General features: G+C 45.6%; 1 long non-coding RNA gene across 1 annotated transcript; it reads right to left on the reverse strand.

The window, feature by feature from the left end:
- Positions 1 to 4,793: 4,793 nt before the first annotated feature.
- Positions 4,794 to 17,360, reverse strand: LOC128346070 (uncharacterized). Its single transcript, XR_008316765.1, has 3 exons — positions 17,222 to 17,360; positions 16,139 to 16,253; positions 4,794 to 5,187 (listed from the first exon to the last, which is right to left on the reverse strand). It is a non-coding gene; the product is annotated as an uncharacterized LOC128346070 (long non-coding RNA).
- Between the last annotated feature and the right edge of the window lie 9,964 nt (positions 17,361 to 27,324).

Here is a 27,324-nt window from a genome sequence, read left to right on the forward strand (position 1 = left end):
CTGGAACAACGTATCCAGGAATCCCACAATGCACTGCACACTGAGTGCAGGCATTCGGAGATCTCCCCAGGAGATGGGTGCTCCAGTCGCCTGTCTCTGTGTGTGGGTGGGCTGCAAGCAGCCCGAGCTTGCACACGAGCAGCAAGCCCAGATTAAGGGAGCACTCGCTAGGGATTCCCTAGCCTGGGCTAGGCTGTACGTGGGAACACCTCACTGAGGAAGAGGAAGAGATTGAGACTGTTCTCACAAGCAGCCAAGCTCAGGAGTTGGCAGCCAAGTTTTGCAGAGATGCTGCACCAGGGCTTCATTAGTCTGGATGTCCGCCATCACCTCCTGCTGATGTCCAGGAATGCTCTTTGCCAGCTGAGACTGGTACACAAGCTGTGACTTCTCCTGAGCAGAAAAAATCTAGTCACCGTCACTCAAGCACTGATAGCTTCCAGATGTTCTGTGTGTGGGCATGCCCCTGAAAAGTGTTCAGAATCTAGAGCTGGTCCAGAATGGTGCAACAAGGGCTTTAAGCAATTGCTACACAGAGCACATTACATCTATATGGTGCCATCTTTGCTGATGCCCAGTCCCAGTTGGCTTCTGGGCCCATTTCAAAGTGACTGGATTTTTCAAGCTGTAAACATTCTGGGGCCCAGAAAATCTCAATTACTCCCATATGAGCTTTCTTGATGATTCAGGTCGACTCTGGAGGCCTTGTTCTGTATGCCCTCCCCCTCAGAGGTATGGCTCATTGGGGGCTCCTGCCACTGACTGAGATCCAGTTGGTGGGGTCAGAGACCAGAAGGCTTTCAGTTCTGTCACATTAATTAAAACAGTACAATCATGTGGCCATGTTTATATGATGCCAAAGAGGTAACCAGTAGTCTGAGGCTTGAGGAACATGACCCATTACCAAAGAGAACTAAAGTTCCCCAAATGGAGACAGCACCTGGGCGGTCCTCTTGGGTCTTTTACACAGGCGGTGTCTTTACAAGTGAAGAAACACGCTAAGAAGGAAATTGTTTCCTCCTTCTCTTCTTTGCAGGCTTCTCAGAGTTAATGAGCAAGCATGTCTCCAGGCCCAGAGCCCATTTCAACACGTGGTTTCAATAAGTGGCATGGGGAGGGACAATAGCTTGTTGTGAGAGAAGCATATGGTTCACTTCAGCCACAAGGAAATGGCAGGTGGTAAGGGTGGGAGTGAGATGATGAAGTCTGCAGAAGGAGGGGCAGAGGAGGGGTTCAGCCCATAGACTGAACAGTGTGACAGAAGATGCATATTTTAAATTGCTGTTTAAATATAAAACAAGAGCTCAACTTGGTCTTGAAAATGGAAAAAATACTCCACTGTGTTTGATCAGTAAAAACACATGGGGCAGAGGGAACATTCACAATAAACAGATGCAACTGAATAGTAAGCATGGAATAGGGAGCAACCTCCTACTCTGTTATGTGAGGCTGAAACTGGTGAGGTTACAGCCCAAGGATGACAAAATTTGCCATCGCCAAATGGTGTACACACACACACACACACACACACACACACAGAGAGTTACAGCCTGAGGTGGGCCCTTAGGTTGTCCTTTGTTATTTCAAAAACAACAATCTTTGTTCTTTTGCTAGTCTGCAGTGATTATTTGTTCTGAGACCCTCCAACACCAAACACTGAATGGGGAGCCAGCCAGGGCAAAAGGAGAGAGTGAATGGCAATTATTTCCTGTCCCCTGAACAAACAGGCACTAGTTTCCATAGAAGAACTATCTGCTTGCCTCTTTGGAATTACTTCTAGTTTCACATTGATGAAAACAGTAGTTACCACATTAATACCAAGAATGTACACTGACAGAATTTCTAGATTTATTGTAAAATTGACCATCTGCTAATTTCAGCCTTTGACTTGGCACTGAAACTCCATTTATGCTACTCTTTAGGGTTGTGCATTTTGTATTTTTCTGTTTTGATTTGTACCAAATCCGAATCAACCCCATTTTGTATTTTGTCCAAAATTAAGCCTTCCGAATCACCCCAGTTTTGTTTTGTATCTGAATTAATTCGAATCAGAATCTGAATTAATTCAGATTTAAAAATGGGTCATGTGGACAAAAGAGGGGATGGGGGTTATAGTGCCCAATGAGTGGAAGCTACCACAAAAATTTCAAAGGAATTGGGCAAACTGCTGATTTTTGGTGAATTCTTGAAGTTTGCGCGTCTTTCAGATTTCCCCCATAGGGTATGATGGAGGTTTCAGGAAAAGTATAGCTTCACGCAGTGAGGGGGGAGGGGTGGCCCAGAGTGGAGTGTAGTTGCTGGTAGTGCTCAGTTGGTACAAGGAAGCTACCACAATTTTTTCAGAGGAATTTGGCAAAGGGCTGATTTTTAAAGAATTAATGAAGTTACGCGTCTTTCAGATTTTCCTCGTAGGGTATAATGGAGGTTTCTGCAGTCCCATAACTCCAGTTGAGGGGCACTGGGGTGGCCCAGAGCAAGTGGCGGTGTAGTACGCATAGGGTGCCAACCAACCACATGGGTTGCCATCCCATGAAGTACAGGGTTTTGTTGTTCTAGAGGTGTTCTGAGAGTAGATTCTCTAGTAGCATATGAGAGTGGATTCATGGTTTTTCATTAAAAATCTCATTTTCTACCAGAGAGACTAAACTCAACACCTCAAAAACAACAAAGCCCAGTACCCCAATGGGTTAGCAATCCAGGGGCGTGGTCGGCACCCTCTGTGCACTACAACACCACTCGCTTTGGGCCATCCCAATGCCCCCCAGGTGGAGTTATGGGGCTGCTGAAACCTCCATTATTCCCTATGGGGGAAAATCTTAAAGATGCGTAAACCTCAAAAATTCCTAAGAAATCCCTATTTGGAATCTGGGTGCACTACCCTTGGGGCACTGCCACCCAACCCACTGTTTTGCCCCTGAAGCCCCACATAAACAAGTTGAAAGAGTGAAGAGAATGATGAACAACGACGACACTTAATTTCTTGACACAGTTATTTGAGAATTTTTCAGTGGGTGGAGCCTGTCCCTGTGGCATAGACAGCAACACAACCCATTTGTGGATTCAAGCAATTTTTCAAAAAAACACTCCCTCCCCATGGAACAGTGACCACAGGTCATTTGAGATAGCAAGATAGACCAATGAGCCAGCGTGGTGTAGTGGTTAGAGTGCTGGACTAGGACCGGGGAGACCCGAGTTCAAATCCCCATTCAGCCATGATACTAGCTGGGTGACTCTGGGCCATTCACTTCTCTCAGCCTAACCTACTTCACAGGGTTGTTGTGAGGAGAAACCTAAGTATGTAGTACACCACTCTGGGCTCCTTGGAGGAAGAGCGGGATATAAAATTAAAATAAAACTTCCTTGGTACTATGGAACAGCTTCAAATGTTCATTGAACTGAAGTGGAGTGAGCCGTAGCCCAAACAAATCAGCCTACTGTTCAAAATTGTTGAGATTTATCATCACTGCGTTTAAGAAAGTGCAAAACCATGGATCATAGTTACAATAAAGAGAGAAGCAACTAAGATTCCTGGGGATGTCAATAGATTGACAGGTGTATTCCCCACCCCCCTCCTTTTGTCTCCTGTAGTCCCATGTGGATGACCTGTCCCTGCAATGGCAAAAGTTGTGAAGCCCTGGCTTAGACATCATGTCCCGCCAAATTACATTGTGGCCTAAATTACATTAGACTGCTCAACTTAGGCATCAAAACTTAGACACCACTGTAACTCATAAAAATCAGAAGAAAAACAAAATAGCTCTTCAAAAGAGCCCTGAACAAGTCAAGAGATTCTTTCTAAACCTATGGAAAGAAACACCTGTGTAATTTCAGAACTTTCCTAACCAGCTTCTCAAAAAGCTTCTCCAAACAATTTATACCATGGCTTTAAGCAAGAGCTTTGGAATTGCATTGAGCTCCCAAAGATATTTGGGTATTTCTGTCTCAAAATGCTGTCTTCCAAATCTCTTTGCAAGGTCAGTTCGCATTTAAATCACAAAGAATACAACACTTAACTAAACTATTTATGCTCAACAGCTTTTTGCATATCTTATCTTCTGCTAATCACTCAGTGCCTCAGCTGGAGTGGAGAGAGTCAGATAAGTCAATTTGAATTGCAATGCTTTCCCAAAGAACAAAGCATTCTGTCCGAAACACAGTCATTTCGATTTGGAAACAAAAATCTCTGTTTTTTAATTCTTGATTTTGTTTTGGTTACAAAACCTCCAAAATTGCCATTTTGGGGCACAAAATGTTTTGTACCAAAATCGAAATGCACAAGCCTACTACTCTTACTCAAAGTATCCACTCTTAGCAGTTTATTGGCTTTTGCATGAAGCCCCTATGTATGAATCCCAACTTGCTACTTTGTCAATCTCAAAAATCTCACATTTTGCGCCCAGTCTTTAGGAGGCATTACTCACTTTAAAAAAAAAAAAAACCACTAACCATGACCAAGAGGTTATGGTTTGGGAGCTAGGATTATCAAGAAACATTCCTTTTAAAATAACAGGGAGGGTTGGGGGGGGGCCTGTTGCAAATTCAGATATTGCTCACATCGTATATTGTGGTATATTATAATTTTGAAGATAATTCTGATGTTCTCTGATCGAAAATGGAAAGGTCTTCCATTGCATTGAGTGAATTATTTCAGTCAAGATAAGGGAATTGTAGGAAATATTTCAAACAGCCGTTATTCAAATGCACAGTCAATACTGGAATGCCTTTAAATTTAAGCAGTTTTTCTTGGACAGTTGTCAGAAATGAGGCATACATTACTTCACCCTGTTTATTTTTTAGTGCATGTTCATTTATCACACATTCAGAGGACCTCCCCTTGCATAAGATTATGATTCTTAAGTTGGTCTAGCAATGAATAGTCTTCATGCAGTGCTTAAATGTTTTAAGCAATCAAATGAAGAAAATACAGTATGACCATTTGTCCCATATAGTTTATCTAGCAGAATGCATATCATCTCCATGTGCAAAGTTTCATGTGGTGTCCAGGATGTAATTCAAAGCTGCATGTGGGGTCTTCCTGGACAATTGCAGTCATAAATCCCAGCGAAGAGTGTTCCGTGGCTTTTAAGAATCTCAGCAATGTCAACATTCTTCTCTCTTCTTGTTGATTTTTTTATTGTCTCACCGCATTGTCTAGACATTGTTTCCTTCAAATTCTCCAGCTTCTATCTTCCCACAACAGAGATGCAATAAAGAGATAAGGCAAAGACCACAATACAATCCTACATACAGTAATGACTGGGATGTAGTTAAAAAAACAGAAGTGTTTCATTGTAATTTATGGGTGTCATCAAGCTACAGAAGGACGAGAAATAGTCCCTGATACACGAACAGCTAATACAGCCTCGCTCAGGAAACAGCTGGTTTTCTTTTCAAGGCACCAGAGCATTTTCCGAAATACAAGATTTGCAAAAGGTAAAGCGTTGCAAAGTGTGACAGAATAGTGCAACGGTTTAAAACCGAGAGTAAAGCATTATTCAATGCTTCATTGTGGCTGGTGGCCATTCGTATTTTCTGTCCATTGCAACGTGTTTTCAAGGCAGGACTGTCCATATTCTCCTTGAATCGTGTTTATCTGCCCCTTCTCCTGATCCATTTGGGCCAATGGAGTTGTGGGGGTGGGGAGTGACATGACAGGTTTTTTTTGTGAATCTGCAAGCAGGGGGAAACACCCTTCCAAAACAAAAATCTAATACTTTGTCTTGCATCATTCCAGTTTTGCACAAGCAATAACCGGGGAAATTATTATTTTTTAAGTGGGGGAGTGAGGTGCATGAGGAGATCCTTTGGAGTGACGAAACAAGGGAACTCCTTATTGGGGACGGGGAGTGAAAGGGAATCCTGTGGTTAGCCAGGAAGGGAGAAAGATAGGAACTGGCTCGCCTCCAGAGAAATAAATAAATAAATAGGAGGGAAGAGGTGGAGGAGAGGCAAGCACTCCTCCTGTGAGGGCTGTGAGGTTGCACAGAAGTAAATCAATCATGATTCAGTTCAATTGGCTTCCTTTTAAGTAAGTGACTGTTCTCTCTCCCTGCCTTTTGCCTTGTAGTAAGCAAGCTGAGTTACACAGAAGTAAATGGTTTAGTTCAATGGGCTTCCTCTTCAGTAAATGTGCATGAAAAAGGGTTGGATTCAGAAATCTGCTAAGCTGCACTAGTATGAGTCTCATGCCAAAGTATCCAGACTGCACAAAAGGACTCCAGTGGGGAAAATTATAATAATAATAATAAACCCTCTGAACTCCTCCCTCTCCCTCCCCTTCTGTGTTGTCAAGCTCAAGTTATATTGGAAGCAAACGGAGGAGGAGGGAGGTGTGGGATTTGGGATCTGTGGTGAGGAAAGGAGGGGAAAGCCAAGATTTCTCCCTGCCTGTTTCTCTCCCCACCGTGAGGGAACAGAAGAAGCAAGCATGGGTGGGGGTGGGGGGCAAAGAACTGTCCTTACTGCAACGCGTAAACTCCGTTGTAAGCCTCCCTACCACAGAACATAAGAACAGCCCTGCTGGATCAGGCTCAAGGCCCATCTAGTCCAGCATCCTGTTTCGCACAGTGGCCCACCAGATGCCGCTGGAAGCCACAGGCAGGAGTTGAGGGCATGCCCTCTCTCCTGCTGTTACTTCCCTGCAACTGGTACTCAGAGGCATCCTGCCTTTGAGGCTGGAGGTGGAAAAATACAGCTACTTTCCTGCAACACTATTACCATGTTATAGGGCCATAATGCATCATTAAAATTCAAAACAAGGCATTGGAAATATGGACGGCACCCTGCTGACAGCGCAGCGAGCGCGATGTCAAAACACCAGCAATACAGAAGAGCACTTATGAGCCACGTGGCAGCGTGGAATCTGGAAAATGCCCAGAGGTACTTTTGAAGGACTAATTGCTTGGTATCTTTACCTAGAACTTAGTAGCACTGGATGTTCAATTTTCCTTAATGTTCCAAGTAAATTATTTTTTCTGAAGAAATTGTTCAGTGAGAATTTTCAGGGAGAACTTTATCTTTCTCAGGTTGTAAATGTGATTATTCATAACACTCATTTGTGAAATTTCACTGCTGATTTGCACACAGTACCTTTATACCTTGCTGTTCACTATTTGTGAGAATGTGTTTTTGTTAATTTATAATACATCCATTTCATGCCTTAAATACAACAGACTCAGTGACTTCTACCAAGCTGAACCAGGTTTCCTGCTTGACTTAGCAAAACATTATAGAATCTAATGAGCCAACATATAAACTGAGATGAATTCTAAGAGGATCTCAAACCTCAATAAGAGCTTTGCATTGAGTGAATAGATCTTGGGATGAATATCTTGAACAAATACTTTACTCATTTGTGAGTGGTCAAACAGGTTATTTTCTGGTCTCTGGTGGATGTTGGTACTCTTTTGCTGGATAAGTGACAGAGTATTCTGCGAGATCTGTTCATCATTTAATTTTCCATATTTGCATTGTGTATGGCACACCCTATTTGCATTGCCACTTACCTGGGCTGCGTCTATACGGCTTGGGTCCAGGGCAGCTTTTTAAGAGCGTGCCTCCATTGTCATGAACCCTGCTGCCTATTACGTTCTTCTGGAGAGGTCCGATTATGGTTGCCACCAGCCCATTTGGTGGCAACCCAGGACCAGGCTTTCTCTGTGAGTGCGCCCCAAGGCTTTGGAATATGTTCCCTGCTGAAATAAGAGCATCTCCTTCTCTGTTTGTTCTCAAGAAGACCCTCAAGACTCTCCTGTTTTTGCAGGCTTTTAATTAGAATTAATTTTTAATAATGTTAACAATTTGTTTTAATAACTGTTCTTTGCTGGGGTTTTTAATTGTGTCATGTATTTTAATCTGTTTTGACTTTTAAATATTTAACATTTTGTACCGTGCCTAGAGATGTACATATCAGGCAGTATAAAAACGTGATGAAATAAATAAATAAAACAACTAATTATATAACATATCAATATGGTACAGTGTGACCAGCACATAACATATTATTATCTCTTATGTTATGCCATCCAATATGAACAGGTAAAGAGCACGACATTTTTAATGGGATCTGGTGGCATTTCCCTGTGAACATGTTTTGAAATACTAATTTCAACTCTATGGACAGGTTTCTCTTTTTTCTAATATCTTTTAAAATATTTGAAAGCTATCCATATATCCTCTTCTCAATTGTTTTTTTCTTCTGCGTACACAAACCCAATTGTATCAGCCTTTTCTCATATGCTTTTCTGTATGACACACACTGCCAAAAGATTTGGTGAAGATCCCTCACTTAGTTTATTTTTTTAAAAGGAGTTTTCAAATTATTGGAGAAGAGTTCTATCAATGGTTATTAGTCATGAGAGCTAAATCATGGAACTTCCATGTTCAGAAATAGTATACCTCTCCATATTAGATGCTTGGGGCAGACAATAGGGAATGACATCTTCATGCTTTGGTTGCCTTTCTGGCTAATCATTTTTGGAAATAGGATCTTGGACTAGCTGGACTTTTGTATGATCCAGCAATGATTTCTTATGGTTCTTGTCTTCTTGCTCCTTTATCAACTTTGTGAACATTCAGAGTATTAGTCTAATACTCTGAATGTTCACAAAGTTGATATTATTGTAGAGTAGAGTTGCTACTATAACACAAATAAAAACTACTTTGTATTTACACATGTGTTGACTTGCTTTATTGACTGGGTCATTTGGAACAAATTGTCTGCTCTTACTTTTCTTCAGTGGAGTGGACCTTTGCTCAGGCTGATCCCTAGGGATCTTGGGAATGAAGAGGATAGATCGGATGACCAGAGGCGTATCTAGGGAAAATAGTGCCTAGGGCAAGCACTGAAATTGTGCCCCCTGTCCAAACATCTGACACCCATCTGATTCTCTGTACATAGTGCCAAACTGAATATGTGTACAGTGACTTATATTATATTATTTTTTAAAAAAATTTTAAAAAAATTACCTGTAGCCACTTTGGGGGGCTTCATAAAGGCTGAGGGGGGGGGTCTGCAAATGTTTCCCCTCCCCTCTCTGGCCTCTAGGGCCTCACAGGGACCATTTCAGCATGTGCGGTGGCCAGTTCTTTAAAAAAAAATTTTTTTAATGGCCACTGAAAACAAAATGGCGACTGCACATGCTCAAATGGCCTCTGCAAGGCCTGGCCTGGCCTAGGGCCTCACAGAGGCCATTTGAGCATGCACAGTGGCCATTTTGTTTTCAGCAGCCATTTTAATATATTTTTTTAATTTTAGAAAAATGGCGCCCCCCTTCAAGTGGCGCCCGGGGCACGTGCCCTGCCTGCCCTACCCCTAGATATGCCCCTGCAGATGACCTTAACTCTCTATAATTCTCTGAGCTGCTATATGCAAATAGGCATGGCAATTTCCAAACAGGCCCAGATGGACACGAGCAAATGAGAATTTCACTCGCCTCCTCTCACTCTAGCTCTCACTAACACCCCATGTCCTTCACACCATGAGCAGGAGATCATAAGAACACAAGAACAGCCCTGCTGGATCAGGCCCAAGGCCGATCTAGTCCAGCATCCTGTTTCGCACAGTGGCCCACCAAATGCCACTGGAAGCCCTTTGTAATCCCTTTGTAAGCTCTTCCTTCACCATTCACAACAGTGAAAACAGAACTCAGCTTGTAGTTTAAAACCTCAGATTATCTGCAAAACAACAGATAGTTTTCACAATTGTGAATGGTGAATTTCTGCCCTTTTGTGAATCAGTACACGATTCACAAAATGATGCTCAAGGCACAACTGATCAGGATTACTAGTAGCAGATGAACTTGCAGAAGAATCAAGCAAACATAAATAACTTATTATATATAGATATAGTGGGCATAACAGAAACATTGTGGAACAGTGAGAACTAGTGGGACACTGTTATCCCTGGATATATACTTTATAAAAAGGACAGGGAGGGGTGCCTTGGAGGTGGAGTAGCACTGTATATTAAAGAAGGGATAGAATCTAACAAGGTTGAAAACCTAGGAGAACCGGAGTCATCCACAGAAACCCTGTGGGTGACAATACAAGGCCCGAAAGGAAATGTACTACTGGGAACGTGTTATAGCCCTCCAGATCAAAACGCTGACAGTGACTGGGAGTTGCAGCAGGCAATCAGGGAGGCGTCATTAAGAGGCCAGGCAGTAATAATGGGTGACTTCAATTACCCACACATAGACTGGGTAAATTCAGTCAGGTAATAACAAAGAGGTCAGATTTCTAGATACACTGAATGACTATGCCCTGAAACAGTTGGTCATGGAACCAACCAGAGAGAAGACAACCTTGGACTTAATCCTGAGTGGCACCCAGGACCTGGTGCGTGATGTCACTGTCATGGACCCTTTAGGGAACAGTGACCATAGTGGAAACAAATTCAGCATACATCTGGGGAGAGAATCACCAAGGAAGTCTAAAACAGACACTTTGAATTTCAGAAGAGGACACATCTCCAAAATGAGGAGTATGGTGAAAAGAAAACTGAAAGGGAAAATCAGGAGAGTCACTTCACTCCAGAATGCATGGAGTTTACTTAAAACCACAATACTAGAAGCCCAGTTAGACTGTATACCCCAAAGGAGGAAAGGTATCACTAAGTCCAGGAGGATGTCAGAATGGCTAACAAGTAAAATCAAGAAAGCCATAAAGGGGAAGAAGACTTCCTTCCAAAATTGGAAGCCTGACCTAATAAAGAGAACAGAAAGGAACACAAACTCTGGCAAAAGAAATGCAAGGCAACAATAAAGGAGGCGAAAAGAGAGTTTGAGGAACATTTAGCTAAAAGCATCAAGGGGAATAACAAAAACTTCTTTAAATACATCAGAAGCAGGAAACCTGCCAGGGAGGCAGTTGGACCGTTAGACAATGGGGGAGTGAAAGAGATTATTAAGGAGGATATGGAGGTTGCAGAGAAGCTAAATGAATTATTTGCATTCTCATGGCAAAGGCTGCTGAGCATATACCTGTTCCTAAACCAGGCTTTTCAGGAATAGAAGCTAAAGAACTGAGTCAAATAGAAGTTACAAGAGTTGATGTACTAAACTGTCTGGAAAAATTGAAAACTATTTTTCAACTATTTGAAAAATTCAAATCACCAGTACTAGAAGGCATCCATCCAAGAGTCCTTGAAGGGCTCAAATTTGAAATTCCCGACCTCCTTGCAAAAATATATAACTTATCCCTATAATTGGAGATTTTTCACAATGGAGGGAAGTAAGAAGTGGGGTCCCCCAGGGATCTGTACTCAGACTGGTGCTTTTTAATTTATTCATAAATGATCTAGAAGTTGGGGTAAGCAGCAGCAAGGTGGCCAAATCTGAAAAGATACCAAACTCTTTCGGGTAGTGAAATCCAAAATGGATTGTGAGGAGCTCCAAAAGGATCTCTCCAAACTGGGTGAGTGGGCGACCAAGTGGCTAATGCGGTACATTGTTGGCAAGTGTAAAGTGATGCACATTGAGACAAAAAAACCCAACTTCAAGTATACACTGATGGGATCTGAGCTGTCAGTGACTGACCAGGAGAGGGATCTTAGGGTCATGGTGGACAGCTCATTGAAAGTATTGACTCAATGTGTGGCAGCTGTGAAAAAGGCCAATTCCATGCTAGGGATCATTAGGAAGGGGATTGAAAATGAAATGGCTAATATTATAATGCCCTTATACAAAATGATGGTGCGGCCACACCTGGAATACTGCGTACAATTATGGTCACCATATCTTAAGAAGGACATTGTAGAACTGGAAAAGGTGCAGAAGAAGGCAGCCAAGATGATCAGGGGCTTAGAACACCTTTCTTATGAGGCAAGTCTACAACACCTGGAGCTTTTTAGTTTAGAAAGAAGACAACTGCGGGGAGACATGATAGAGGTCTATAAAATCATGCATGGTGTGGAGAAAGTGGATAGAGGGACATTCTTCTCCCTCTCACATAACACCATGGGTCATCCCATGAAATTGATTGCCAGGAAATTTAGGATGAATAAACGGAAGTACTTTTTCACACAATGCATAAACAACTTGTGGAATTCTCTGCCACAAGATGTAGTGACAGACAACAACCTAGATGGCTTTAAGAGGGGTTTGGATAACTCACAGAGGAGAGGTCTATCAACGGCTACTAGTCGGAGGGCTAGATGCCACCTCCAGCCTCAAAAGCAGGATGCCTCTGAGTACCAGTTGCAGGGGAGTAACAGCAGAAAAGAGGGCACGCCCTCAACTCCTACCTGTAGGCTCCCAGTGGCAGCTGGTGGGCCACTGTGTGAAACAGGATGCTGGACTAGATGGGCCAGTGTCTGATCCTGCAGGGCTGTTCTTACATTCTTGTGTTCTTCCTTCCAGCTCTGGACTTTCTACAGAAGCCATCCAAGCAGGAATGCTGGACACTCTCCGCTTTTCTCTTACACTATAGCTTTTGTCTTACTCCTAAATAAGAGGTTCTTTTGGATCTCCGAATTCCCCTCTCCTCCAGAGTACTCTGCCAAAGACCTGCTTTAGTCCTGGCAGACACACACGGCAGCAACTAAAGGCCAGAAACAGCAGCTCAGGAAGTGGCCAGCCTTTCCTGCCTGCATAGAGTTTCTAAAACAAAAACACCAGAAAAGTCAAGCCTATCAAGTGGTTTATAATTATAAATAGTGGTTAATACTATTTGCCAGCTACATAACAAATAGTTATGGATTACAATATGTATAATAGTTAAAGTTTAGCCCTTTTTCGTCCCACTGATTTCAGTGTCAGTGTTAAAGCATGTACTTAAATTTCTCACACTGAAATCAGCGGACATAAAAGTGCACAACACTGACTGAATCGTGCCCTCATGCCTTTATTTTATTTTATTTTACTTTGGGAAAGCACCTAAAGTCTGGCATGTAGGAGCTAAGCTGTTTGGGAAAAGTGACGAGGTGATCCTCATAAAACTGTTTGAAACTGTGCCAGAATCTCCATGGCTGTGGTTTTAGAGGAGACCTTTAACATCTTTGTGCTTCAGCACTTGCTGCTTGCAAATAGGCATAACCCTTAGCAAGGGTGTGGTTTGCAAAGTGCTGTGAGAATCTCAGCTGGAAGATGCTGTTTGGAAGAACGCAGCATATTTGGTATTGTTGTTGGCAGAGCAGAGCGCTTTCGTTACTGGCGTAGCTTAAAGGGGCCCAGTAGGCAGGAAGACCATGGAAAGCTGGCAAGTTCGGATGCAAGATTCATTGTGCTCGGAAAAAGTGGGATTAATTGAACTGGCTGGCTGAACAATACTTGGTGGTAGAAAACCAGCCCCCCTCCCCCAGTTTAATTAACGCCAAGACGATATATGACCACACAGCTTGCCAGATCATTACCCTCAGATTACATGCTTCCTGGCAGATGACTTGGGCTTTGTATCCTCGAGCAATGGTTCCCTTCCATTCACTAGTCTGTGGCCAAGCTCTTGTCTCTTCCATGCTACAGTATGAACTTGGGGATGAGCCATAGCTCAGTGGTAGCGCACATGCTTTACCACATGCAAAGGTCTCAGGTTTGATTCCCTGTCAGCTCCAGGTAGGGCTCTGAAAGATCCTTGCCCGAAAGCCTGGAGAACTGCGGTCAGCCACTGTGGACAATGCTGAGCGCGATGGATCAATGGTCTGACTCAGTATAAGACAGTGTCCTACATCCATAACATCTTCTGGGTCTTGCTTCTGCTGGCACACAGGAGGGGGGGGCAGAATGGGAGTCTGGGCGGGACTTCCTTCCTTTATCTGGTTGAATTGGGTCCTAAGGGTGTGTGCAAGGCAGAGTTTACCTAGACCTTCCACATGAACTCTTTTGCCTTCTTTTTTCAGCACTCCACAAAAAAGTTTTCTGAATGGATGGGGTGCTTCTTGTGGCTGCAGAAGGCTTTTGTGCAAAGTGCCCCCTCCCTTCCACCTCAATCCTAATTACATTTTACTGGGCTGAAAAAACAGCCATGTTTCCAATGACTGATAATCAGTGCTTGATTTCTAAGGGAAGAGATGGCAAAGCTCAGGTCTGTCTGGAGATGCCACTCTCTCTCATCTGGGAGCTCTTCTGCCACTCCCTGGCGGGTGTGGACTCTGCCTAGTTACTGGCAAGAAGGTAACTCTTTGCTCTGCTCTTGCTCCAGGGCCCATAAATCTAGACATGCTTCATGTGCTCTATGGTTGAACCACTGAAGAAAAGGCTGGGGCAAAGCCCCGGAGAGGCTTCACACAAATTTAGTTCTCTGTCTCCATAACCTACAACATCTCCAAGCACAGCGTTTTTCAATGCATTTCTCAATGCATCGTGACAGGGCTGTGGCCGTTCAAATTGCTCACCACAGTAGCGGGTTTTCGGGGCAAGGGCTGTCCATATTCCACCGGAATCTCGTTCATTGCCCCCCCTCCATTTCGGGCCAATGGGGTCACAGAGCAGGAATGACTATGAGGAAGGGTTCGTTTGTTTTTTAAATTCCTCTGGCGCTTTTGTGCAAAACCACCACTAGGGGGAGCACCATGGTGCAAACTACAATCCTTTGACTGCCTCTATATTAAGGAAACAGAAAGGGATTGTGCATTTGTGCAAGAACCCGAGCAAAAAATAAACAAGAAAAATTCATATGCGGAGAGGGGCTTTAGGTATTAACAAATCGTTGAACTGCGGAATGAGACCGCCACACCGCATGGCATTGAGAACAGTTTGCAGGCTTGCTGGTGAATGATTCACACTGGGCTTCTTTGCAGTAAACAAAGGGCGGGGGTTGGAGTCTGTGGCCTTGTAGTAAACAAATGGGATTGCACAGAAGTAAATGGTTCTGTTCAATGGGCTTCCTCTTAAGTAAGTGGCCAGATCCGCACTTGCCCCAAAAGCAGAACACAAAAGGAAGCACCAGTGGAAGAAGAGGCACCTCAGGCATGCCATGAAAAAGCTGGCCTTGGACGGCAAAGGAGAGAGAAAGCAGTAGGCAGCCTACCAGGAGCTCACCCAAACTTTCTGAGGGTGTGCATGGGACCTCCATCTTGTTCTTCTTTGCCACAAGCCCCAGGCCAAAAGCCCCAGTGCGCACACACACACACACACACACACACACACCTGCCGCCAAGGCCATCTAAGAGTCCTCTAAGAAGAGAGGCTGCTTTTCTGGCCCCTTCTCTGAATGTGGGGATTGATGAAGAGGGAGGCAGGCAGGCAGGGCTCATTCAAGAGGCTGAACACACACACACACCCAATTCCATGGCTCCCCTCTGCCCCAAGCGTGTCCCCCTCCCTCCTTCCTTCCCTGCCCACCCGCTCCACTTGCTCTACTGTCCACACTGCACTACGCTGAAATGCACAAACTACGGAAGAAGCCTCCTAAAAATGGGGAAAATACAGCTACTTTCCAGTAATACATTTACCACGCTTTAGGGCTGAAACGCATCAATAAAATTCAAAACAAGGCATCAGAAATATGGACAGCACCCTGCTGACGGTGCAGCGACTGCAATGCCGAAACACGGGCAATTGGGAGGGGCACTTAGCGGACACGGTGGGAACCTGTTGCTTCTGGAACTGCCCGGCTGACTGTGGGCCTTCCCTGATGTGCAGCTTCATTCCTCACCAAGCGAACTGGGAGTAAGTGCCCCAAGAGTCAGTGGTGCTTTCTGCATGGTGTGGCAGGAGATCTACCACACTGGCCGGTAAGAGAGAGATTCAGCATTTATTCTCGCCATGAGTACCCAGAATGTTGGGGGGCAATATGCTAAAATCATTGTAAACCGCTTAGAGAGCTCTGGCTATAGAGCGGTATATAAATGTAAGTGCTATTGCTATTGCTATGGACGAGATGTCACTGAACTGCTGTAATCTTTAAACTTATTCAACAGTTTACAGCTTAGACTGTAAACAAGGCAAGGCCATCCTGTATTTCCTGCTGGCTGGCCAAGTCTTCAGCACGAAGGGCAGATGACGGGAGGGCCATTCTGAGCTCGAAATAGAAGGCGCTTGCCTGAGCTGTACTCTCATCTCTCCTTGCAGTGAAGGACCTCCCCCCCCCCCCCCGCAGCTGGCCGAGCAGCATTAGAACCATCTGCAAATGTTTTAGGACAATTGAGCTGAGGCCGGCGTCTCCCAGCCCCTCCCTTCATCTCCATTTCCTGAGTACTTACTGGAACTGTGCTGGGCCTGGATTAATCATTCAGTTCTGCTCTTTTCCAGCTCTCAGCCATGGAATATGGCATGCTACAGACCACAGGATGAAAACAGGCCAGCGAGGCAAGTGGGCTGGGAAGAGACAGAAATAGCAACAAGCAGAATGTGGCTATGCACAAGCCCAGACACCATTCTTGGGATTTTACACAGAAGGGAAAGGATCAGGCCTGCTCCTGAAAGAGCAAGAGTCCAATTATTCTTTATGGTCCAGCACAGGGTTTCTTAACCATCTGGGCCCCCAGATGTTTTTGGACTATAACTCCCATCACCCTCAGCCACAAAGGCCATGTCTGGGGAGGATGGAAGTTAGTAGTCCAACAACCTCTGGGGGCCCAAGGTTAAGAAACCCTGGTTCAGCATACTCATCTCCTGTACATGGGATACACTTCTGGAGGTTATCTTCACAAATCAGACAATGCAAGGGATTCATTTCTTCTTGCTCATATCCCCAAGCTACCGTGCCACCAGCATCATTAAAAAGGAGTCTGTTGCTGGAACCTGCCCGCTTATTTCCAGTGGGTGTGACATGCCAAGCTCTCTGCCTGCCTGACCAATTCTTGGCTTAATTTGAGCACAGCCTCAGTATTAATAAATGGCCCCAGTACAGAGGACACTGAATGTGGCCGAAGGTTACGGACTTGCCAATCGATTCAGAGTTCCAGGGAACAGGATGACTCAGGATGGGCACTCCTCCCCCTCTCCTGCTACTCCCCAAATCTCAGCAGACTAGTTCCTCACAATGCCAATCGCCTTTCAGACAGGGGTGGGAAAGGCAGCTGCTTTGCTCTTTCAGAAGTCTTTGCTCCATTGTTGCGAGGGAATTTACACAGAGTACTGATCTGACCTTAAGTGGCGCAGTGGGGAAATGCTTGACTAACAAGCAGAAGGTTGCCAGTTCTAAACCCCACTGGTACTATATCGGGCATCATCTCATACTGCGCAGGAGGATGCAATGGTAAACCCCTCCTGTATTCTACCAAAGAAAACCACAGGACTCTGTGGGCGACAGGAGTCAAAATTGACTTGAGGGCACACTTTACCTGTACTGATCTGATATGGTGAGACTACGAAGGCTCTGCTCTTGAGTCTGCTGTAGAAGAGGTATGATGCTGGAAAAGGCATGGGTTTTGCCAGCAGTTCGTTTCTGAGCACACCCATAAAGTAGCTGGTGTCCTTACACTGCCTTTACTCAGGGTCAGAATTTACAACCCAATGCCAAAAACAAAAACAAAACAAGAGAGTTAAGAGGAAGAAAGATTCAGCTCACAGTTCCCAGGATGTGGCAATTCTACCCCGACCCATAGTTTTTCACGAATCTCCATTCACGGTGAGGTTATATATACCCAGTTTCCATTATTGCAGGGATGCAAATACTGAAAGTGTGATAATTGAAACCTTGAACCTAAAAGAATGGTGGGGTTAGGTCCCTCGATATTCAGTCAGTCCTAAAAATTTCAGTTATTGTAGTTTTCAGCATTCACAGTGGTAACTGAGAATGTAACCCTTGTGGTGGGTAGGGGGGGGGAAGGGCCTCCTGTAGAACTAGGTCTTGCTGGATTAGGGTTGTCTGTTTTTTCCTGGTGTCTCTGACAAACATGTGGTAGACAGAAATTCAACCGAGAAAGTGTTTCTCGCCACTATATCTGCTTGTCATGTAGCTGTGAAAGGCACAAGAGCCCTGACTTGCCTGCCAGAAGAAAAGTCTACTTGCTGATTCAAATCCCCACTGGTATGTTTCCCAGACTATAGGGAAACAACTGTATCAGGCAGCAGTGATATAGGAAGATGCTGAAAGGCATCATCTCATACTGCGCGGGAGGAGGCAATGGTATTGTATCAACAACAACCTCCTGATTCTACCAACAACCACAGGGCTCTGTGGGCACCAGGAGTCGACACCGACTCGACAGTACACTTTACTATACTCTGTGTTGGACTGGGCCATAGATCTTTCCTAAATAGTAATAAATTTCAGTAAATCATATATCAGAAATGCAGAAGTCTCACGGTTGCGCGCTCTCTCTCTCTTTCTCTCTCTCTCTCTCTCTCTCTCTCTCTCTCACACACACACACACACACACACATTTCTATGCTCAAAACCTTCCTGCTTTTATCATCTAGCAGTGGTGGCACCAGAAAAAAATACAGAGTGGGGCACACTAGGATCGAAATTCATTTTGGGTGTGCAGGGGTGAGCTTTGTCCCACCACATTAGATTTCTGAAAAAGAAACAACAGAATATTTTCCATCCCAGGCAGAACATGGGAAGCCATGGGGATACTCCTTGGCACTTTATGTATATTGTTAGATGATGATGATGATGATGATGATGATGAAGAAGAAGAAGAAGAAGAAGAAGAAGATGATGATAAAAACAAAAACACTCTGCATATGTGAAAAGTGCCTTTCCTACAAGTAGCCCTACAGCAGTGGGGATGGGTGGGCAGGGAGCAAGCTGCTTGTCTGAGTAAGCTACTTGCCACCTCTTGCCCCCTACCCCAAAAGGGCATCCTTTTACTGGACAAACCCAGAAATATTTTCAGATGCATTATATTTTGTATAATGAGAAACCCTAAAATGAAAAGGGTATATTCAGTTGGTGGAGTTCATTTCTACAGCAAATTCATTATGAAATGGCTCATTTCTTAACCTGTCTACAGTACAGTTGGTTTTACATGGGAAGCAATATGTTCCCTCTGCATTAAGTATGGAAAGGTGACCTAGAACGTATGTCAGGTTGTGTTGTATTCCTTCCAGCAGGTTGCCCTGTGCCCTTAAGGACAACCCCTGCTGCAGGACTGGGTTAGAAACCCTGCCAGGGAGCTGTATATAATCTGGAAAATAAATTGGTTAAACTACCAACACCTGTGTACTCACCTGTGCCAATTTTCAACAGACAGCACAACGTACTCTCATTTTGTGTTTACTAGACCAAGGCCTATCGAGATCATAAAACAGAGTACAGTGGCTACAGCCACTGCAGAGTAAACCCCAGTGTGAAACTTTGTTTGCTTCTTCTCACAAGTGTTATCATGGAAACTCTATTGGTTCAAGCAGATCAGCCCCTGGCTCCAGGACAGTCGTCCAGAAGAAGACCAGACCAATGGTTCTCAGGCCTAGGAATGCGGAGCCTGGGAAGTAGCTACAGTCCAGTGACTGGGATGTCTAGAGTGTGGTGGAGAAATCAAAGTTCCAGCCACTTTTGCTGACACATTCCAGACATCACCCCAACTGGGAGCCCTGTCCCATGATGGATTTTTGGAGGGAGAAAGCCAGAACTGGGACAGATGCCGAGAATAACACTGGCAAGTTTCAAAGTTTGGGAGAAGACAGCAAGTCCTGTTTGCTAGAGGAGGCCTTTAAATCCCCTCAGCACAGTCCTGCTCTTGGCATGTGTACAGGCAGGTCACGTCCTATTATTCTGGACTAATTAATACAGCCCCACTTCAGTCCCTTCTCCTGGCAGGAGCTTCCACAAGCTGCCCCCTGCAGCAACCGTGTTTATATAGCCAGCCTTCCAAAGAAAACATGGCCGTCCCTATGCACAGTACTTGCCGATGATGAAAAGCTGCCCTCAGTAGAATGTTTATTTTTCCTTGCACCCCCTTCCCTGTGGCATCCTCAGCCAGAGCATAGCTGTTTCTTTGACTCTGCAAGGGCCAGATGTCTCCTTCCCTCCCGCCTTGTCCCGTCCCGTGCACAGATGGGACAAGGCCCTTCTGTTAGCACTCCATGGCAGGCAGAGAGAACTCAGCCAAACAGAACACAAATCTGTCCCTCACCTCCCTTCAGCCCGCAAAGGGCACTGTTTAATATCCATTTCCTTTCCAGGCCTGGGGAATGTTTGTGTAACTCTCCCCCTTTCTGCTCCCGCCCCCACCAATTGCAGAGACAAGTTCCAGTAGAAAGAAGCAAGCAGGAGACATTTTACCTGCCCTCGCAGCCATTCAATATCATGCTCCAAATAGGACCAGCCAAGAGGCATGGGGTGCAAGGACATTTTCTTTTAAATGAAAAACATATTGAAACCTCAAGAACTGAGCATAAGCAAGAAGCTAGGAATGAGAGAGACAGCAAGCAGTCTAGAGTGAAATGACCAGAGGGAGAGGAATTGCTCAGTTTCCATTGGGCCTAGGAGCAGAATCAATGGGGAAGTATCCTACCATCTCCTATACATGCCCTACAAGAAGCAGGAAGGTGTTTTTTTTAAATGAGTAGAAGTTGCATCTAAGTGCTCAGCACCTGGGTATCCACCTTTGCCCACAGGCTGGGGCTGAGTGTTGGAGGCTGCCAAAGTTAAAACAAAGCAAAACAAAGCAAAACAAAAAACCACTCATTGAAGGGCTGATCATCCTTGGCACTCAGGAAGAGCACCCTGCAGTATCCTCTCCTTGAGATGCCCGCTAGGGCTCAGCACCTGGTTCTCTTGTAGCACAAAAATACACTCAGTGCCTGCGTCCTTTGCCTATCTGTCCTGCACAGGAGCAACCATGCCTGTTACTTCTGCAAAGATGTGGCCTCCTTTCTTCTCCATGCTTATACTTGTGTGGCATCTGGGGGCATTTCACACACAGGCACATCTAGGATTGTCACCAAGTGCATATTCAGGTGGCAGCTGCAGCTAAAGGCAACTCCCTGAGTCCGGCCCACATGCATGTCTCCATGACCTGACACTCTCATGAGAGAGTGGCCCATGGGAGAAGGGCTGTCATTGCACAATATTAGTGATTCTACCCGATACCCCTGTCCCCACAGATGGTTCTTCTCATGAGTTGTGAAAGGGTATCCCCATGGCCTTACACTCTCATGAGTGCGCAGTCCGCTCAGGAAGAGCCTCCATCGTCATCACAGAGACGGAATCTTCCATGTCACTGTTGGCAATGCTGATCCTGCTGCCTGGCCCTTCTCATGAGTAAGCCCAGGGACGCCATGGGGAAGGGGCTGGGCCTGCTTCCCCAACATGATTGTGGGGGGAAATTGAGCAGAGCCATTCAATAATTCCTGGTTGGGGTTGCCCTTTAACCCAACCCCTGGTATCACCACCCTGCCATATGTTCTCATCCATTTATGTTGCCACCGCAAGTGCATGTGCTTATGAACATACATCTTGATCGCTTCATTTTTGGGAAGCTCAGTCTCTGCCAGGAGAGGGGAACGAGGGACAGAGTGGGAAGAGGGCAGATGCCCCCATGTGACTGTCCCATTGGACAGTCTTTGAAGCTTGGATGGGACATTCCAATGTCCCTGATGCTGGGCAACTGCTTTATTGGATCAGAGGCAGGACAGGGCAAGTCCTCGGAGAGGTGGCCAGCAAGAAGCGCTGTAGGCAGGGAGCAGGGACAATCCCAGGTCTGGGTCACCCTCTCTATGATTACTGTTCCAGAAACTGCATGAAAGCGCCGTTATTGTGGCATCCATATTTGGATGTAACGCTGCTGCCGAAAAACCTAAGGTTGCGGCAGTGAAACTCACTACAAACCGAAGGTTCAAACTGGAGTTTGGCGAGAGAACTTGCAGCGGGTTCCCTTGCCAAACTCCAGTTTGAACCTTCAGTTTGTAGTGAGTTTCACTGCCGCAGGCCACTTTTGCTGTAAAACCGCAGTTGCACGCTTTCAGACATTCACAAATTCACACCTCTTCCCCCATTTAACTGCAGTTCTGCATTATTTTGTTTGTTTGTTTGTTTGTTTATGCATTTATTTATTTATTTATTACATTTTTTTACCGCCCCAACTTGTGTCTCTGGGCAGTTCACAATAATTATCTATATATTCCTCCAGGGTGTGGCCCACCCTGCTATGCTCAGACACATGGAGTGTCAAATTCTCCTTTGGTTGTGTCGAAGACTTCCCTGGAGAGGCAGGGGTCACTGTGCAAACGTTCTATCATTAACCAGCTGACCCCGCACAGAGCATCTGTGTGCTCTTGGGGGCCGGTGGTTACCTCTTCTCCCCCACCTTCTGCCCCAGTCTCCACTTCCAGGCCCAGCTGCCTCTTCTCCCCATCGCCACTTCTGCCTCCCCCCTTCCCCCCCTCCTGGGCCTTGCCTCCGTGGCTGGGCTGGGGCCGCTGCTGCCTCTGGCCTCTGCGGCCAGGCCTGCCGCTGCCGTGGCAACCAATCCTCCTGGGTGTGCCTCAGCCAATCAGGCTCATCCGCTGCCCAGCCAATCAGCTGGGGGCTGGGATGCACATTCCAAGACACACTCAGGAGAATTATATATATAGATGGTGATAATAATAAAGCAACCTGTGAATCCTCAAGTGGGCATGGTGTCTCTACTAATGGTATATCAATGTAGGAGGTGGTGGAAAGAGCAGCCTTCACTTATTTTGTTCCCTGAGCCCAGCTGTCCAGGCTGATGCAGAAGAATTGGGAGCAGGGAGGGAGGTATCAAAAGCCTGTGAACTTTTAGACAATCATTTATCCCATGAAAGCTGTCATGTTTAATCTCTTAGACATTTCCTATTTCCTAGCCATTTCTTTATCAATGGCTTTTAAAAGGATGACACAAATTCTAAAACTGTAAGATTGGATGAGAGTTGAACTACATTTGTATCAGTTTTCCTAAATTCAATATTATATGGGTCAGTACTTAGAAAAAAACCATGAAACTTGACTTTGTGAGAAACTGTCTCCTTTGCAAGTTTCAAGGCTGCTTACTATGTTTCATATTACACATCAAAGGACACAAAATGTCTGAACAAGCAAAATCTGTTGAGGCAGGGAAAGAAGCCTCAGAGCAACCATTCCAAAGAAAGCATTGTTCTATATTTTGGAAGGCCAGTTGCATAAGTGAAGAGCACTTTGAGATGTTGTATCAATAGCATTTTGCAGCTAAAGAATTAAATGAGATGTGTAATCCTTCTAGTTTAGTCTGTTGCTCACATGCAAATTGTACATCTGTGGTATGCATGTCATGACATTATGCTGTAGACGTGGTTTTCCAACTACATTCCATGAAACCCAAGGGTTTCTCAGAAGCTTATTGGGGTCCTCAACTTGTCAGGCAAGCTTCCTTGAAAGACGGCCTGTTTGCCACTACCAATCATTCCCTGCAATGCACAGTCACACAAGGGAGGCCCAGTCTTCATGGGATGATGGTAGGGCTCAATATACCTGCATGAAGTGACTGTACATCCTGGAACATACATCCCAGTATTTTCTGCAATGGAAAAGGGTTCTGTGTGCAAGGGTTCTTCAGCAGACACAGAAAGGTTCTCTGCAACCTTAAAATCACTACCTTAGGCTTGGAGGCAGTGGCTGACATGATACATGATTACAGTCTCTGTAATGCTCTGCAGACTCATAAGCAGCCCTGATGCTGCTCAGAACCAGCAGTTATGCAAACAACACTATTACAGTTCCCCCCACTGCAGTGAATAGGGAAGACCGTGGTACTGCTGTCCACACAACTACTGGTTCCGAACAGCATCATGGCTGCTTATGAGTCTGCAGCGGCACCAGGGCAGAGCATTTCAGAGACAGTAGGCTGTGTATCATGTCATCCACTGCCTGCATTACAGACCATAGTGAAAACAGTGATTGTGTTTTATTGGAAGTCAGGGATTCTCAAACTTGGGTCCCCGAATCTTGTTGGACTACAACTCCCATCATTCCCAACTACAATGGCATTTGTAGTGGGTTGATGGGAATTGTAGTTCAACTATACCTGGGAACCCAAGTTTGAGAACCCCTGTCAAGATCCTTCTGGCAACTAAGCATTCAGTAAAGTCTGGAACAGTTTATAAATAGGTTTCACATGGAAGATATGGTAAGTGTAGGTTGCCAAACAGCAAGGGGTAGAGATTCCTCTGGTGGGCTGATTATGGATGACTACAACAAATAGGAGAGCTCTTCAAAAGAGTGAGATCTAAACCCCTGTTATTCAGGATTGGGATATATTTTAAAAGTATTGGCCCCTAGAGTGTCACTGCGGATGCCAATTTTTAGCTCAGAAGACCACTGGAACTTTGTTTGGATTAAGCATAACATGACCTAAGTGCAAGGCTTTATTAAGGATGGGAACATCATTTGTTTCCAGAAAATAAGAGGAGGATTTAATTCTCCTTTCCCCCCGACTTTGTCTGCAGATAAGAAACTTCTTTCAAGTATTGCAGAGCAGTTCAGAGATACATAGATCATGTTCTAAGTTTGAAGAATAACTTTTATCCCAGGCAACCACAGAAGGGACTACTTTCCAGAATTTACAAAATATCTACTGAAGTTTATATTTATGGGAAATTGTGCTTTCTCTTAATATGCAGTGCAGCCTAAACATTTCATAGATACCAAAGCAAAGACACTTTTACAAGATATTTATGAATGGTTGGAATGTGCAGCATTCTATATTGGAGAAATAGAAAGACCACTAATGAAAAGGAGAGGTGGAGAGACCACTAATGAAAAGGAGTCTTGTGGTAGCAAGCATGACTTTTCCCCTTAGCTAAGCAGGGTCCTCCCTGGTTGCATGTGAATGGGAGACCTGATGCATGAGCACTATAAGATATTCCCCTCAAAGGATGGAGCTGCTCAGGGAAGAGCAGAAGGTTCCAAGGTCCCTCCCTGACATCTCCAAGATATGGCTGAGAGAGATTCCTGCCGGCAACCTTGGAGAAGCCACTGCAGGCTGTGTAGACAATACTGAGCCAGATGGATCTATAGTACGACTTAGAGATGTGCATGAAGTGGTCTGGAGGCCATTATAGAGGCCTCCGAACCGGTTAGAACGTGGCCCGGTCTGGTGGTCCGGTGCCAGGGGGGGTGGTTCTTTAAGGGCGGGGGGTTGCACTTACCCCTCCTGCCGCTTTCCCCCCACCAGTGCTCCATTTTTTGGAAATGTTTTTTCAGACAGCAACGTTCCTCCCTGCCGCCCCTGTCCCCATTGTTGGCCGAAAGACCAGAAGTAGCAATTGTGCATGTAATCACCGCTGCACATGCGCCCGCTGCCTGCCGACCAACAATGTTGCATGCATGACGTGCGTGGCGACAGGTGCATGCACAATTGCTACTTCCAGTATTTCTGGCCAACAATGGGGGCAAGGGAGTGCCGGCGGGGGGAAAGTGACAGGAGGGGGAAGTGCAACCCCCCCCACACACACCCCCTTAAAGGGAGACCCCTGCTGGCACCGGACCACGCCTCTGAGGTTCCATGCACAGCCCTAGTCTGACTCAGTATATGGCAGCTTCCTATGTTCCTATATAAAGAAGATTTGGCTGATATGCAGCATAATAAAAGTCGAACAAAACTGTGGGTGATACGTATGAAAGAAGAACACAGTGGGAAAGTGACCAAAACAAAATATCAATATTGGCTGTTGAAGGGAATTTAAAAAGATGTACGATCAAGGTAGCAATGTTCATAGACCAATTGAAACCTAATATTAATGTTAAGAATGAGCTGAAAGAAGCCATGAAATACATTGGTCACTGATATCTTCTCAGCAAAAGGTCTGCACTCTCCGCATTCATGTGTTATCTCTTGTCTGTTTGCTGCTTTCAGTTTTCAGCTTCTGTATTTATGTGCATTCAGACGGCATGCTAAACGGAGCACTGAGGATGGTGTATTACACCAAAACATTTGCCTGGTTTTGTTGTAGCTTACATGTTTTAAAACCTTAAAAAGCTGTAAGTTATTTTAATATATTTTTACGCATTAAAGAGGTTGTTTTGAAGTTGGTCTTTGGAGCAATGCAAAGTGTATTTCATCACTGGTATATCGTCCTATTCAAAGATATTTGTGTTTTATTATGCACCAAAGTAGATCCAGAAAATATTGGAAATGTGGAAAAAATGAGATTATGTTAAGCCTTTTAGGTGGACTTGTGATAAGGTAACAATTTCTCGGAAATATTTCAGTAGGGGTAACTTGAATAACCTTTGGAGAGGCTTGTTATCTGAAAAGCTTGAAGCAAGGAGATTAAAAATGCTACCTGGCACCCACCCCTCATGGGGACCAGGCCTCTTTCAAAACCAACTCTGGCAAACTCTGAAGGTACATGGGAAGGAGGGACGTTTGCCAGCAGCCTGGCACCTCTCTTCTTTCAAGCGTGGCAAGGAGTACCGGGAGATGCTTTGATTGCAGTGTGTAAGAGCTGGGTGTTCGCATAATGTGACAGAAGTATGATAGTTTGAGCCTGGTCATTTGTGCCTCGAGTGAAAATTCTGGATTGATTTGTTCCATGATCCATTTGTTGGTTTTCCTGGCTGTCCAATTATAGCAATCTATATATATAATTCTCCTGGGTGTGCCCAGGAGAAATGCGTCCCGGCAGCCCAGCTGATTGGCTGGGCTGCAGGGGGCGCCTGATTGGCTGGCAGCACACCCAGGAGAATTCGCTTGCTGGGCGGCTGCGGAGGCAAGGCGGCGGGCCCAGGGCCGCCGCGGCGGAGCCCAGCGAGGCGGTGGGCCCAGCAAGGTGGCGGCAGCCCCGGCCATGAGGCGGGGCGAGGCGGCGGGCCCAGCACGATGGCGGCGGGCCAGGCCGTGGTGGCGGGGCCCAGCGAGTGGCGGGCCCAGCGAGGCGGGGCAAGGCGGCGGGGCCCAGCGAGGTGGGGCAAGGCGACGGAGCCGGGCCCGGCCGCGGAGGCAAGGCGGCGGGCCTGATGGCGGCACTCTGGGGCCGGCCGTGGCATCGGCGGCGGCACTCTGGGGCCGGCCAGGCCCGCTGGCGGCGGCCGCCGCACTCTGCCCCGCCGGAGACAGGGGGCGGGAGGAGAGAGAGAGGTAGCCTGGCCTGGCCGGGCCCGGCCGCGGAAGCGAGGCGGTGGGACTGGCCGGAGGCGAGGCGGCGGTGGCCGCACTCGGCCCCCGCAGGGCGGCAGCGGCCGCACGGGTCAGCTAGTAGATGAGTAATTTGTGAACTGACAAGTTGGACAAATCAGTTGCTGAGGAAAATGACTGTATACATATGAAAGGTGACAAATGTAAACATTTACCTTGAGGATTCTTCAAACAGAATATGTAAAAGGAGAAAGGGTTTTGTTTTTAAATTAAAGCATGTGGACCTGTTTGAAATAACTGGATAACAGAATTTGCATTTTGTAAGGTAGGCAGTGCTCCCTCTAACAGAAAATCCCAGATGTTGTTGACTACAACTTCTAGCATCCTCAGCCAAAACCCTCTGCAGCTAGGGATTCTAGGAA

This window comes from Hemicordylus capensis, chromosome 2, assembly GCF_027244095.1.
Source record: "Hemicordylus capensis ecotype Gifberg chromosome 2, rHemCap1.1.pri, whole genome shotgun sequence".
Classification (NCBI taxonomy): Eukaryota; Metazoa; Chordata; class Lepidosauria; order Squamata; family Cordylidae; genus Hemicordylus; species Hemicordylus capensis.